This window comes from Delphinapterus leucas, chromosome 17 (genome assembly GCF_059928025.1).
Source record: "Delphinapterus leucas isolate spDelLeu-1000000601 "Yukka" chromosome 17, BTC_Dleu_Yukka2, whole genome shotgun sequence".
NCBI lineage: Eukaryota > Metazoa > Chordata > Mammalia > Artiodactyla > Monodontidae > Delphinapterus > Delphinapterus leucas.
The window spans coordinates 29,474,028-29,490,594 of NC_143145.1; the positions used below are offsets into that span (position 1 = coordinate 29,474,028).

Sequence of the window (16,567 nt, forward strand, 5' to 3'; positions counted from 1 at the left end):
CCTTTTATTTTTTGCTTTGTTGTCTTTTCTGAGTGCCAGCATTTTTCTTTCCCTCTTTGTCCCCGTTATTTCTCCTACTCGACCCAAACTCTTACCCTTCCATTTTCTCCATGATTTAAAAATAATATGTAAATACACACATTCATATACTAGACAAATATATGTACATAATGATAAATCTACATATAAACTCATGTATAAATATATACGCATATTATGCATATACAGTCAAGCATATGCACATATATACATCTATAAATATATAAATATACACATATGTGTATTTATAGATGTATATATGTATATCCCTTTCCTCCCATCAAAGTCTGCCTCTTAGGTCATCAGTGCTAATTCCACCACTCTCTTATCCCTCTTTAATGGGTAGCCACCCATTACCCAAAGATCCCAGGTTCATCTCAGTCTCTCAGCTCCATATTCTCTGCAATTCTGTTCTCCCACTTGCCCTGTGCTCTCTGGAACTTAAGGTCCATCATCAACAAAGTCCACTCTCTTCCCATTCTTTTCTTTGACTCTTTCCTTCACCTGTATATCAGTTTCCTATGTAACAAACTTCTACAAACTCAGTAACCTAAACAACAGAAATTTACTCTCTCAATTCTTGAGCCCAGAAATTTGAAATCAATATCACTGGGCTGAAATTAAAGTGTTAGCAGGACTGTGTTCACTCCAGAGGTTCTAGGGGAGAATCAATTCCTTGCCTCTTAAAGGTTCTGGTGGCTGCTGGCATTACTTGTCTTCTCACACCACTCTAAATTTCAAAGTAAGCATCTTCCAATCTCTCTGATCCATCTCCACACCACCTTCTCTTGGGATCTTCTCTTCTATTTGTGTTAAATCTCCCTCTGCCTCTGTCTCTTATAAGGATACCTGTGATTGCAATTAGGACCCACGTGGATAATCCAGGATCATCGCCCACCTCAAGATCCCTAACTTAATCACATTTGCAGAGACCTTTTTTTTCTGAATGATTAGGTAACATTTACAGGTTCCAGTATTAGGAACCGATCTTTTTGCAACGACAAAAGCCAACCACAATCTGCTTTCTGTATCTCAAACCTGATTCTTCCCTGTGAAAACTGCTTCTTCTGCAGCACCCTCAGAGGGGGCTGGGTTTTGTTTATGTTTAATCTCCCATAGGCCAGAAGTAACTGTCTTCCTCATTCCTGTCAACAGCACTGTCCCTCTCTCCTTCCAAAGGAATGCTAACCTTAAAGCTCATTCTTTCATACTAAGCCATTCACTCCCACCCTGCCCTTTCAGCAGTCTTCTACAGACCCTCAAGCTACTCCTCAAGATATTGTTACACAGCGTGCTCTCACTCCTCCCACGTGATTTCAATATCCATGTAAAGTGAGCTTGTTTCGCAGTCTTTTAACCTCCTCTCCTTTAATGATCTTGAAATTTCATTCTATCTCAGTTTTTCAGTTCTATGACTGTCTACTAGATCCTGTCAATAATAATAAAAAACTACATCCCTTTCACAATCTTGAATTTTAAGTGCTCCACTCTCTGACCATTGCCTTCAATCTCTTCAGCTCATTCCCTTTAATACTCAAACTCCAAAAAAGCTATGGTCTGTCTGGGACCTATAATTTCTTGAGCCTATCACCTGTCTTTATCCATCATCCCTTTTATGTCATACTTCCTCCCCCGCTTCACTCAGGGCCAATCTTTGTGTCACCCTACCCTGTTTATATTCAACACTACCTACTCCAGATGTGTCCCTAGGCTGCTGAATGTGGCTGGAGAAAAATCTTCGTTGTACTCACCTTAAATGTATAACCTCAACAAGAACATTAGTGCTGACAGGAAATCCTACTGCATTTCTGTACTCATTCACTCTACCGCTCTCCTAGATGTTTATTCCTTACTTTTTCCTCTCTCTTCAAACTTCCAGTACTTCCTTCCATGTTCACCCTCACACATCACCTCTGTGCCAACACCCAGAATCTGTACCATATACTCTGCTTTCCTCTTTGTTTATGATACAGGAAGAGTTATGCACCTTCTAAGACCATTCCCTTCATCTGTGTACTAAAATCCATTTCCACTTATTCACTTTAAAACATCAGTCTAGCAATTGTCTCCTTATTCTTCCATCAACAATCTTCCTCTACCAGATTGTTTTCATCAGCATACAACCATTCTGAAATATCTACCATCTTAAAAGTCAACACAAAACAAAGCACCCCCTATCAGCTACTGCTATATTACTGTATTATCCTTTCTTTTCTTAAATCAAAACTCTCTTGCAAGATTTGACCGCAGTTGTCTCTTATTTCCCCCATTTTCCCCTTCCGTCTTGAACACTCTCCAATCAGGTTTCCATCCCCATTACAATAAAAAAATCTTGAAAAGATTACAAATGCATAAATTATTTCCATGTTACTAAAGCCAATGGCCCATTCTACTCTATCCAGCAGTAACTGTTGCCACTCCTCTTCTTGAACCGCTTTCTTTATCTGGCTTCCTGGAACTTGCTCCCTTGTTTCTCTTCCTGCGGCACTTACTAATCATTCTTCTTCAGTCACCCTTGTTGGCTGCTCCCCTACCCCTAGGGTTTGGCCTTTGTCTGGTCACTATTCTATAACCAATGCAGAGAATCAAATACAATGAATAAATATACGGGACACTTTTTGTTTTTGTTCTATTAAAATAGGGCCATATCATTCACAGTTTTCTATATATTGCTATTTTAATGCAACAACCCTTCATGGAAATTCCTCTAAGTCAATTGGTATAGCTCTAATTCATTCTTCCTAATGTCTGGATCATATTCTGGATCATATTCTGTGGAGTAGATATGCAATAATTTATTAAACCATTTCCATCTTATGGGCACTTCTTTGTATGCAGTTCCCTTATACCTCATTTCCTCATTTCTTCATCTCCCCTTTTAAAATGAGAATAATAATATTTTTTATCTCAGTAGGTGGTTGTGAAGATTAAATGAATTAGTGCATTAAAATAACATAGAAGAATGCCTAGTACAGAGCATGACTTGATAAGTATTATCTGTGTTCTTAATGGTAGTAGTAAATATTTGTTAAAATTGAGTTCTCAAGTCATTCTATGAAGCTACCACCACCCTGATAACAAAACCAGACAAAGACACTACCAAGAAAGAAAATTACAGGCCAATATCTTTGATGAATAGAGATGCAAAAATCCTCAACAAAATACTAGCAAACTGAATCCAACAACACATAAAAAGGATCATACACCATCATTAAGTTGAATTCATCCCAGGGTCACAAGAAAGATTCAACATATGCAAATCAACCAATGTGATAGACCACATCAACAAAAGAAAAGACAAAACCCACATGATCATCTCAATAGATGCCGAAAAAGTATCTGAAAAAATTCAACATCCCTTCATCATAAAAACTCTCACCAGAGTGGGTATAGAGAGAACACATCTCAACATAATAAAAGCCATTAATGACAAACCCACAGTCAACATAATACTCAACAGTGAAAAGGTAAAAGGCTTCCTGCTAAAATCTGGAACAAGACAGGATGCCTACTCTCACAACTTCTATTCAACCTAGTATTGGAAGTCCTAGCCACAGCAGTCACATGAGAAAAAGAAATAAAATGTATCCAAATTGGAAGGGAAGTGGTAAAATTGTCATTATGTGTAGATGGCATAATACTCTATATAGAAAACCCTAAAGACTCCACACAAAAACTATTAGAACTGATAAACGAATTCAGCAAGGTAGCAGGATACAAGATTAACATACAGAAATCTGCTGCATTTCTTTACATTAACAGTGAAATATCAGAAAGAGAAAGTAAAAAAACAATGCCTTTTAAAATCATGTAAAAAAAAAAAAACCTGACCAGTGAGGTGAAAGACTTATATGCCAAGAACTATAAAACACTGATAAAGAAAACTGAAGATGATTCAAAGAACTGGAAAGATATCCCATGCTCTTGAATTGAAAGAATTAATATTGTTAAAATTGCCATGATACCCAAAGCAATCTACAGAGTTAATATGATCACTATCAAATTACCAATGACATTTTCCACAGAACTAGAACAAACAATCCTAAAATTTATATGGAACCATAAAACACCCAGAATTGGCAAAGCAATCCTGAAGAAAAAGAACAAAGCTGGAGGCATAAACCTCCTAGACTTCAGACAATACTACAAAGCTACAGTAATCAAAACAGCATAGGGCTTCCCTGGTGGCGCAGTGGTTGAGAGTCCGCCTGCCGATGCAGGGGACATGGGTTCATGCCCCGGTCCGGGAAGATCCCACATGCTGCAGAGCGGCTGGGCTCGTGAGCCATGGCCACTGAGCCTGCGCATCCGGAGCCTGTGCTCCATAACGGAAGAGGCCGCAACAGTGAGAGGCCCGCATACCGCTAAAAAACAAAACAAAACAAAACAAACAGCATAGTATTGGCACAAAAACAGACATATGGATCACAGGAACAGAACAGACAGCCCAGAAATAAACCCACACACCTATGCTCAATTAATCTTCATTAAAGAAGGCAAGAATTTACAATGGGGAAAAGACAGTCTCTTCAATAAGTGGTGCTCGGAAAACAGGACAGCTACATGTAAAAGAATGAAATTAGAACATTCCCTAACATTATGCACAAAAATAAACTCAAAATGGATTGAAGACCTAAATGTAAGACTGGATGCTATAAAACTCCTAGAGGAAAATATAGGCAGCACACTCTTTGACATAAATAGCAACAACATCTTTTTGGATCTGTCTCCTAGACTAATGGAAATAAAAGCAAAAATAAAAAAATGGGACCTAATTAAACGTAAAAGCTTTTGCACAGCAAAGGAAACCATAAACAAAATGAAAAGACAACCTACGAACTGGGAGAAAATATTTGTAAATGATGTGACTGACAAGGGATTAATTTCCAAAATATACAAACAGCTTATACAGCTCAATATCAAAAAAACAACCCAATAAAATATGGGCAGAAGACCTAAATAGACATTTCTCCAAAGAAGACATACAGATGGCCAATAGGCACAAGAAAAGATGTTCAACATTGCTAATTATTAGAGAAATGCAAATTAAAACTACAATGAGGTACCACCTCACACCAGTCAGAATGGCCATAATCAAAGTCTACAAATAATAAATGCTGGAGAGGGTGTGGAGAAAAGGGAACCCTCCTACATTGTTGGTGGGAATGTAAATTGATACAGCCACTAGGGAGAATAGTATGGAGGTTCCTTAAAAAACTAAAAATAGAGTTGCCATATGATCCAGCAATCCCACTCCTGGGCATATGTCCAAAAAGATGAAAACTCTTATTTGAAAAGATACATGCACCCCAATGTTCATAGCAGCACCACTTACAATAGCCAAGACATGGAAGCAACCTAAATATCCATCAACAGATGAGTGGCTAAAGAAGATGTGGTATGTATATACACACACACACTCACACACACACACACACACACACACACACACACACACAAAGGAATATTACTGAGCCTTAAAAAAGAGTGAAATAATGCCATTTGCAGCAACATGGATGGACCTAGAGATTATCACATTGTGTGGGCCAAAAGGTTTGAACGTTTTTTTCTGTAAGATGGCTCTAGTAGCACTTAGTTGTCTTCAACTTCATTTGAAACAATTTTGTTAGATTGTATGTGACAGCTGTCATATCAGCATGCATTTAAAAAAAGACTTATCAAAATTGGTGAATTTTTGTGTAGACATTTTAAAATTGAAGATGACGGAAAAAAGCAACGTTTTTGGCATATTATGCTTTATTATTTCAAGAAAGGTAAAAACGCAACTGAAATGCACAAAAAAAATTGTGCAGTGTATGGAGAAGGTGCTGTGACTGATTGAATGTGTCAAAAGTGGTTTGCGAAGTTTCATGCTCGAGATTTCTCGCTTGGACGATGCTCCACAGTCGGGTAGACCAGTTGAAGTTGATAGTGATCAGATCGAGACATTATTTGAGAACAATCAATGTTATACTATGCAGGAGATAGCTGACATACTCAAAATATCCAAATCAAGTGCTGAAAATCATTTACACCAGCTTGTTTATGTTCATCACTTTGATGTTTGGGTTCTGCATAAGTTAAGTGAAAAAAACCTTTTTGACCATATTTCCACATGTGATTCTCTACTTAAACGTAATGAAAACCTTCCGTTTTTAAGACAAATTCTGATGGGTGATGAAAAGTGGATACTGTACAATAATGTGGAATGGAAGAGATCATGGGGCAAGAGAAATGAACCACCACCAACCACACCACAGGCCGGTCTTCATCCAAAGAAGGTGATGTGTATATGGTGGGATTGGAAGGCAGTCCTCTATTATGAGCTACTTCTGGAAAACTAAACGATTAATTCCAAGTACTGCTCCCAATTAGAACAACTGAAAGCAGCACTCAATGAAAAGCATCCAGAATTAGTCAACAGAAAAAACATAATCTTCCATCAGGATAACGCAAAACCGCATGTTTCTTTGATGACCAGGCAAAAACTGTTACAGCTTGGCTGAGAAGTTCTGATTCATCCACCGTATTCACCAGACATTGCACCTTTGGATTTCCATTTACTTCGGTCTTTACAAAATTCTCTTAATGGAAAAAATTTCAATTCCCTGGAAGACTGTAAAAGGCACCTGAAACAGTTCTTTGCTCAAAGAGATAAAAAGTTTTGGGAAGATGGAATTATGAAGTTGCCTGAAAAATGGCAGAAGGTAGTGGAAAAAAAAAGGGTGAATATGTTGTTCAATAAAGTTCTTTGTGAAAATGAAAAATGTGTCTTTTATTTTTACTTAAAAAACCGAAGGCACTTTTTGGCCCACCCTATACTAAGTGAAGTAAGTCAGACAGAGAAAGACATATCATATCAAATATCATATCACTTAGATGTGGAATCTAAAAAAATCATACAAATGAATTTATTTATAAAACAGAAATAGACTCACAGACATAGAAAACAAATTTATGGTTACCAAAGGGGAAAGGGTAGGGAAGGAATAAATTAGGAGTTTGGGATTAGGAGATAGACACTACTACATATAAAATAGATAACCAACAAGGACCTACTGTATAGCACAGGGAACTATATTCAATATCTTGTAATAACCTATAATGGAAAAGAATCTGAAAAAGAATATATATATTCTTTGCCGAATCACTTTGCTGTACACCTGAAACTAACACAACATTGTAAATCAATAAAATACTTCAATAAAAAAAAGAAAAATAATTTAGTTCTCATTATTTACATCTGCTTCAAATATAATTATCTTCTTTATTAAGGAAGAAAAATTAAAGGAATGGTTTGTTATTTATATTTAACAAAGTAAAGTTATATCTAAAAGGGATTTATAAATATGGAATCATTTTGGTCTTAGCTATCGCTATAAAAAATGCTGAATTTCTTTTTACCATTGCTTCTTAGTAATTCTGATAATGCCCAATGCAAATATGTTTCTGTTCCCAGTGAAATTTTAATAATTTTTCAAGGAATTGTTGTTGAAAATATTTAACAATAGTAAATTAACTAAAGGTATATTTTTCTTTTCTTTTTTTAGAAAAACAAATAGTTATTTATCTTTCTGTTAAGTTTTTAATACTATCAGTCAAGAAAAGGCATGAAGTTTTGGCCTTAAACTCTTTCTCCTATAAATCTACTGCTCTGTATCGGGATTACTGGATGGAGTGTTAATTAGCCTCAAGTATCTGAACTGTTTGGGGCAGTACCAAGAACTGTCCATCAATATTCATTTCAGAGACACAACCTCTGAGCACAAAGGAAGGTCAAGTGTATCTGAAGAAAGGGAAATTATAGAAAAATGTTTATTTCTTCTCCCCATCACTCTCATGTTTGTTGTCATGGTTCAGGGAAATTTACATGACATCAGGGAAATTTTCCTTTTATCTGTTTTAGAGCCTACCCAGCAGTCATGACATTCATTAATCCATCTCTTTAGTCATTCATTTATTTATTCAACAAGTATTTATGGAGTGCCTGGTGTGTTCCAGCCATTGTTCTAAGAACTGGGGAAAGAACATAAGAAAAACAAACAGAAGCAAAAAACATCGCCAAAAAACAAAGTTCCTGCCTTTCTTGCTTTTGAGGAAGGTACATCCTGGTGGGGATTTCAAACAATAAGCAAGTAGGTAAATAAATCTATAACATACCCAGGAGTCATAGATGCTACGTCTACGGAAAAGGCCACACTGATGAGGTATCTCACTTGCACAGGGACTTACAGGAAGCCAGGGAGCCACTGCTGCGGAGGCCTACAGGAAGAGTTCAGAGTACAGACAGGAGACACCAAGATTACAAACGTGCTTGAAATGTTTGAAAACTGGCAAGAAGGCCAGTGAGTCTGAGCACGGAGCATGGGGAAGAGCTCTGAGAGATATGGTCAGAAGGAAGCTGGGAGGGGGGTGGCAGGCAGATCATGTGGGACTTTGCAGATCAGAGTAAGAACTTTGGACTTTACATGTGAAAGGAAGACATCAGAGAGGTGAGGATAGGCAGAGGTTTCTACTTACATTTTAAAAGGATATTATTTTTATTCTTTCCTTTGCCAAAATCATTATCTCTTCAATCGCTGCATTTACCATACCTCTACCAGAACTTGGGTAAAGTTGAAAACTTGCTCCACTCACTAGTGTGGTACCTGATGGTGTTAAACATCTCCATCTATGGGGTGTAATTGGCTAGATGCCTCTGGAGCCACTTCTAATGCCCCATAAAAAGACCAGCTGGGTCTTGTGGAGTTCTCTCCAAGAAAATGAAAATTAGAATCTCTGGCCTCAATTTGAGTGAAGATTTAAGCCACAATTGTAAGCAAGGCTTTATTCATTCTTTTCTTTTTTCATTCACTAATTCCATAAATGTACATTGAATGTCTATTCTGTGCCATCACTATGCTGAGCATTGAAGATACAACCATACGTGAGATTGACAAGGTTTTTATCCTCACAGAGCTTTTAGTCTACTGATTTACATATGACTAGGGCATGCTGTTCCAGGACAAAAGTAATTAGACCTACTCCTCTAGTTTCAGAGAGCACCCATCTTACACCAATGTATTATACAAACTGAATCCTTGAATGGTCATGCATTTGCCAGGCATCTATATTTATAACAATGAGATGTCTGGATTTATAGTTATCATTGAATAAATACTTTGTGGCATGTTCTTGGTAGTAGTACCATCTTCAGGCAAAAGGCAGTTTCAAGCTTCTAAGTGAAGGCACTTTGCCTTTGCACACTGGCTATTAACTTATTATGTCTTTAATTATCTAAGACTTTAAAATAACTTATTAAATTTAAGCATTAAAGACAAAAAGGCAATCATGCCTTATGAAATGAAATATATACAAGGGGACTAAAATCTCACTCTCCTCTAAGAGAGCCAACAGAGAAGTAACTCGAGATTTGGGATGTGAAATCAAATCATCTTCTCTCTACTTGAGGGAACTGACTATTTTAAGGGTTTATGAAGAGGCTAAAAAATATCTCTCATAGCTTTATGTAGGCATAAATGGATTCAAAATGTGACCAAATCATGTTATTCAGTAAATGAAACTGTTAATAAACCCACAAGCATTTGCTGAGAATCTATATAGAGAACTGAGGCTGTTCTTTGATTCTTTCTGAGGATGCCTGGGTGCCTGACTTTGGCTCTTGGCCAAGATAAGGGCAGTGGGATTTATGAGGTGCTGTTTAAAGTTCAAAACTCCCCTGAGGACAGCTAAGCTGGCTTGTTTACTGATGGCTTTCCCCTGTGTGATGGTAAATTTTAAGTGTCAACTTGACTGAGCCAAAGGATGCCCAGATAAGCTAGTAAAACATTATTTCTGGATTTGTCTGTAAGGGTGTTTTGGGGAGGGATTGGCATTTGGAGCAGTAGACTGAGTAAAGATTTGCCCTCACCAATGCCGGTGGGCATCATCTTTTATAATCTAATTCTTTGAGGGCTTGAGTAGAACAAGTCAATTTGTACCATCAGAAGAGATCAGGCTGGGTGATCAGGAGTCTGAGGGGAGTTGTCTCAAAAAAGAATAATAATCTCTAACCCAGTTTCTAGACCTTGGGCTGTTTTCCATCCAGAACTCACTGATTGAAAAAAGGCTGGGTTCCTAGGAGGAAGGAGCCACAGCAAATGCACGTGATAACGATTCACCCAGTTCTTCCCCAAAGGCACTTAGTGCCATTTACTTAGATAAGTGCACACTGGAAAAAGGGAAATAAGCAAACATTTCCAAGACTGTTAGGTACACAGTGATACCAGGAGATCCAAAGCACCATCATGTTCCCATCCTACCCTCTGGTTATAGTGACAGCATATAGTACCCATGTGATAAATGAGATTTTAGCTAAAGTTTGTCTCACCTGGGATCACAGGTGCACCTGGTGATCATTTCCCCAGTTCCATAATATTTACTTGGGATGGAAATACTTGGGAGTTGGCACAATCTCCATATTGGATATTTGACCTGTGGATTATATCATAGTGGGTAAGGCCAAGTGGAAGCATCTAATGCTTTATATCTTGTAACCAACATAATAAATACTACATCTGGGGGAGGAGAAGGATGGCATAAATGAGTCCCATCTCTTAGAGTGGTGTTCCCTATCATATCTCCACTTAATTCTTCAGTCTGACCCACGCAGAAACTAGAATAAATATAGACTACTGGAAGCTCAACCAATTAATAAACCTGCCTACAACTGTTGTGACTTGGTATTTTGCTAGAGCAGGTTTATATGGCCTGAGGTACTTGCAGCATTCCTATGAAAGAAGAGGATCAGAAACAGTTGGTATTCCAACGGAACAGAAAATAGTACACAGCTAAGGTTTTGACCTTGGACTAGCTTAACTTTTCTGCTCTCTGTCATAAGGGGAATCTAAAGAGATCTGGATCATCTAGATATCCTGCCAGAACATCCCAGTGCGGAATATGCTTCCACCAGAATCTGAAGGACCCCATCAGGTTTTGTTTTATTCCCCATGGTAGGAAGTGCACAGTGCAAAATTTGTCCTTTAATTTGGATAGGATGTCTCAAAATGCCCCTGACCACTGAACGCCTGAAAACTTTTACTGATCTGTCAGGCCTCTAGATTTCTGTAAAGTTCATCCCTCCAGCAACTGGATCTCATGTGTTTTAACAATCACTCTAAAGCCCTAGCCTCTTCTTGTGTATCTGGCCTAGTAAGCGTGGTGACTTTAATACAGTCAGGTCTGTATGGCACACGTGGCAAGATTTCTTCCACCTCAACCTGAACCTCCTGCAGGACCCTTTCCTATAGGCCACCACTCAAAACTGGCAGACATCCATGAGGACCAACTGGACTTAGCACATGACATCACATTGATCAACTATGCAGACAACGTCATGCTAAGTCATAAGGTTGAGCAGGCCTAGCAACAATTCACTGTAAGATGGAAGTGATACATCCAGCACCGAGCATGAGTGGGATGAGGGGGCACAAACAAACTACACGAGCAGGTAGCCCTGACTCTCATGTTCAACACTATTGCATCAGCGCCCCTCTTTCAACTCATACTTAAGGTCTTATAGGGTATCTCTTAGGACCCGCTAATGGAGGAAGAAAAGCCTGAGTTCTTGACAGATGAGTCACTTTGGTATTTGGATGCAAGCCTAAAGTGGACAGTGGCTGTACTCAAGGCTTAATCAGGGGTGGCCCTGAAAGATAGAGATGAGAGGATAACCCTTTCAATGGATAGTGCAGAGGTCATCCACTTTGTTGGACGGAGAACTTACCCAACATTAGGAGATTAACAGAAAGTGGATCATGGACAGTGGAGAATGTCACTGCTGGTTGATCACACGTATGGAAGGAGAAAGACTGGAAATTTGAAGATAAGGAGGTCTGAGATAGAGGCATGTAGATGGCCATAGCATGGCTTACAGTATTCTCTCCTTGTACCCAATATCAATCATATTTTATGTTTGAACATCTGAATAACTTTTTGCACAATAATTTATGTCCTACGATGACTTTTCTAAATTCTGACTGCATTTTGTTCCAAATTAGTTAGAAAATTTTAAGCAACATGTTCATAAATGGAGTGCCAAAAAAGTCCAGTGTCTGAAGCTCTCAGCATATTACAATTATTGAAAACAAAGCTTGCAAGCAGTAAGATAGTGAAATTTACCCTTGAAAAAGAGAGAAACGATAAGTTAACTTGTTAGAGCTCAATGTGCAAGATTTAATTTTGAATTTCAAAAATTGCACTTTTGAGTATCTCAACTTAGAAGAATCTTTTGATGGAGCTCCTATTTTTAATCATATATATGTATATTTTGCATCAAAATGAAATGAAATTGAGAAGGCCTGTTATTTTACATCATATATGTTTTGTGAAATATTCAAGAGAATCATAAATAGTAACAATTTACTTCTCAGGTTTTATCCTATAAGAATATTTGTTGAAGAAAGATACTCTAAATGGAGGAAAAATGATAATATATATGAAAATGTTTGGGCTAAAATATTTACACATTTAAAAAATAACAGAATTTTTTTCCATTCAGTAGAATTTTTCCAAGCTTATTAGGTAATGGAGCAATAATAAAGAAAGATCTTCCTCAATTAAAACTTTATGTTTTACAGAGAAGAGACAAGAATATCAAATTTATTAATCCTAAAGTGCAAATTTAAAAAATGTTGCAGGCAATTAAAAATGAAAATAATTTACCATATAGAAAAAATATAATTTTCAGAAAATACCAGTAACAATATTAAAAATGGACACAGATAAGAAACTGATTAAAGTGCATGAATATGTACACAATTATTCTGCTTATATTCTATTCATAAGATAATCACTGTAAAAGAAATTTAAAAAATTTTTGCTTTATTTTACATTTTATGTACATTTAAAAAATTCTTACTTTAAAGAGAATTTAAAATTCTTATTTTAGAAAAAATTTAATTTTGAAAATAGTTTTGAATAGAACTATTTTATAGGCCAGTCAAAATAATAAACCAATATATACATTTTTAATTATATAATTTTAATTGATTTTAGTGTCCCTTCTTATTCTCAAAACTATCCTGTTTGGAATATAAATTATTTACATCTTTGTGATACAGATCAACAAAAAACAAAGTATCTCTTTCAGAATTCATGTTCTTTTCATGGCAAAGAATGGAAGAATTCTAATAATTCTAATATTCTAATAATTTCCATTAAATACCTCTGATCATGTCACACACATAATTTCAACTAATTCTCACAAAAACCCTGCTCTAGATATTATTTTCTCCATTTAAAATGCAAAGAAAAGGAGTCTTAGAAGGAAAAATGCTGAAGATCACATAGCTATTAATTTGCAAGGACAGAATTAAGACTTCGCTTTGCCTGCCTCTAAAGTCCAAGTTCTCAATTATTATGCTATATATTGGAGGCCAGATATTTATTATTAAAATCATACTTGATGTAATGTGATTATGAAATTGAAAATACAGAAAAAAATTTTTTTAATCTGTGGTAAAACCCAGAAATAACTTTGTTAGTACTTGGGGTATTTCCTCAATTATTTTTCTGTGCGTGACTTTGTATTTAAGTGACTGAGATCATACATTCCTTTAGTCTGAGAGAAGAAACAATGTGATAAAAACTGACAATAATCATCCAAATCTCTTTGGGGTGTTGTCCTTATGGCAATTTAGTCTTATCCCATTAAGTGCTGATTTTTGCACCACAAAAACAAACAAACAACAACAAAACCCATTCTGGATATCTGAACTCTTTGCTCTGGCTAGAACTTCCAATACTATGTTGAATAGAAGTGGTGAAAGCAGGGATCCTTTCCTTGCTCCTGATCTTAGAGAAAAAGCTTCAAGCCTTTCACCATTGAATATAATGATCACTGTGGATTTTTCATACATGGCTTTTATTATGTTGAAGTTTTTTTCCTTCTATCCTCGTTTGTTGAGTGTTTTTCTTTTTGTTATCAAAAAAGGGTGTTCTATTTTGTTAAATGCTTTTACTGCATCAACTGATATTATTGTGGTTTTTTCCCTCTATTTTCTTAATGTGGTACATTACAGTGATCGATTTCCATATCCTGCACCTTCTTGGTATCACAGAAATAAATCCCACTTAGTCATGGTATATAATCCCTTTAATACACTGCTGAATTCAGTTTGCTAGAATTTCGTTGAGGATTTTCTGTCTATGTTCATAAGGGACACTGATTCATAGTTATATTATAGTGTCTTTTTCTGGCTTTATCAGTGACTTCAATATCCTTTTTTGTGAAGTACCTGTTCAGGTCTTATGCCCATTTAAAAAAAAATTGTGCATCTTTCCTATTTGTGTTGTATTGTATGCATTATTTATGTATCCTGTATATAAGTCCTCTGACAAATATAGTTTTATAAATCTCTGCTCCTCATCAGTGGCTTTCCTCTTTGGTATAGTAAGTGGTATGATTCAACGAACAAAACGATTATTCTTTCATAGTGATTTTTGTGTGCCACTTAAAAAAAATTGCCTATTCTGGAGAGACCTTAAAGATGGCAGAGGAGTAAGACATGGAGATCACCTTCCTCCCCACAAATACATCAAAATTACATCTACATGAGGAACAAAACCTACAGAACACCTACTGAATGCTGGCAGAAGACCTCAGACTTCCCAAAAGGCAAGAAACTCCCCACGTACCTGGCCGTGTGGCTAACAAGGTCTTGGTACTCCAGCCTAATGTCAGGCCAGAGCCTCTGAGGTGGGAGGGCCGAGTTCAGGACACTGAACCACCAGAGACCGCCTGGCCCCATGTAATATCAATCAGCGAGAGCTATCCCAGAGATCTCCATCTCAACGCTAAGACCCAGCTCCACCCAACGGCCAGCCAGCTCCAGTGCTGGATGCCCCATGCCAAACAACTAGCAAGACAGGAACACAACCCCACCCATTAGCAGAGAGGCTGATTAAAATCATACTAAGTTCACAGACACCTCAAAACACACCACCGGACGCAGTCCTGCCCACCAGAAAGAAAAGATCCAACCCCACTCACCAGAACACAGGCACCAGTCCCCTCTACCAGGAAGCCTACACAAGCCACTGAATCAACCTTACCCACTGGGGGCAGAAACCGAAAACAACAGGAACTACACCTTCAGCCTGTTAAGAGAAGACCCCCAAACACAGTAAGTTAAGCAAAATGAGAAGACAGAGAAATACACAGCAGACGAAGGAGCAAGGTAAAAACCCACCAGACCAAACAAATGAGGAGGAAAAAGGCAGTCTACCTGAGAAAGAATTCAGAGTAATGACAGTAAAGACGATCCAAAATCTTGGACATAGAATGGAGAAAATACAAGAAACATTTAACAAGGACCTAGAAGAACTAAAGAACAAACAAACAATGATGAACAACACAAAATGAAATTTAAAATTCTCTAGAAGGAATCAATAACAGGCAGAAGAACGGATAAATGACCTGGAAGATAAAATAGTGGAAATAACTACTGCAGACCAGAATAAAGAAAAAAAAATGAAAAGAATTGAGGACAGTCTCAGAGACCTCTGGGACAACATTAAATGAACCAAGATTTGAATTATAGGGGTCCCAGAAGAAGAGGAAAACAAGGTGTCTGACAAAATATTTGAAGAGATTATAGTTGAAAACTTCCCTAACATGGGAAAGGAAATAGTCAATCAAGTCCAGGAAGTGCAGAGAGTCACATACAGTATAAATCCAAGGAGAAACATGAAGACACATATTAATCAAACTATCAAAAATTAAATACAAAGAAAAAATATTAAAAGCAACAAGGGAAAAGCAACAAATAACATACAAGGGAACCTCCATAAGGTTAACAGCTGATCTTTCAGCAGAAACTCTGCAAGCCATAAGGGAGTGGCAGGACATATTTAAAGTGGTGAAAGGGAAAAAACTACAACCAAGATTACTCTACCCAGCAAGGATCTCATTCAGATTCAGTGGAGAAATTAAAACCTTTACAAACAAGCAAAGGTTAAGTGAATTCAGCACCACCAAACCAGCTTTACAACAAAGGCTAAAGGAACTTCTGTAGGCAGGAAACACAAGAGAAGGAAAAAACCTACAAAAACAACCCCCCAAAATTAAGAAAATGGTAATAGGAACATACATATTGATATTACCTTAAATGTAAATGGATTAAATGCTCCAACCAAAAGACATAGACTAGCTGAATGGTTACAAAAACAAGACCTGTATATATGCTATCTATGAGAGATGCACTTCAGACCTAAGGACACCTACAGATGGAAAGTGAGGGGATGGAAAAAGATATTGCATGAAATATGCAAGAAAGCTGGAGTACCAATTCTCATATCAGACAAAATAGACTTTAAAATAAAGACTATTACAAGAGACAAAGAAGGACACTACATGATGATCAAGGGATCAATCCAAGAAGAAGATATAACAATTGTAATTATTTATGCACCCAACGTAGGAGCACCACAATACATAAGGCAAATGCTAACAGCCATAAAAGGGGAAATCGACAGTAACACAATCATT

At 37.1% G+C, this 16,567-nt stretch overlaps 1 non-coding gene across 1 annotated transcript in view; it reads right to left on the minus strand.

The window, feature by feature from the left end:
• The window catches only part of LOC111180333 (uncharacterized), a 175,772-nt gene that overhangs the window by 30,800 nt on the left and 128,405 nt on the right, over positions 1–16,567 (minus strand). The gene's annotated exons all lie outside the window — the stretch shown is intronic.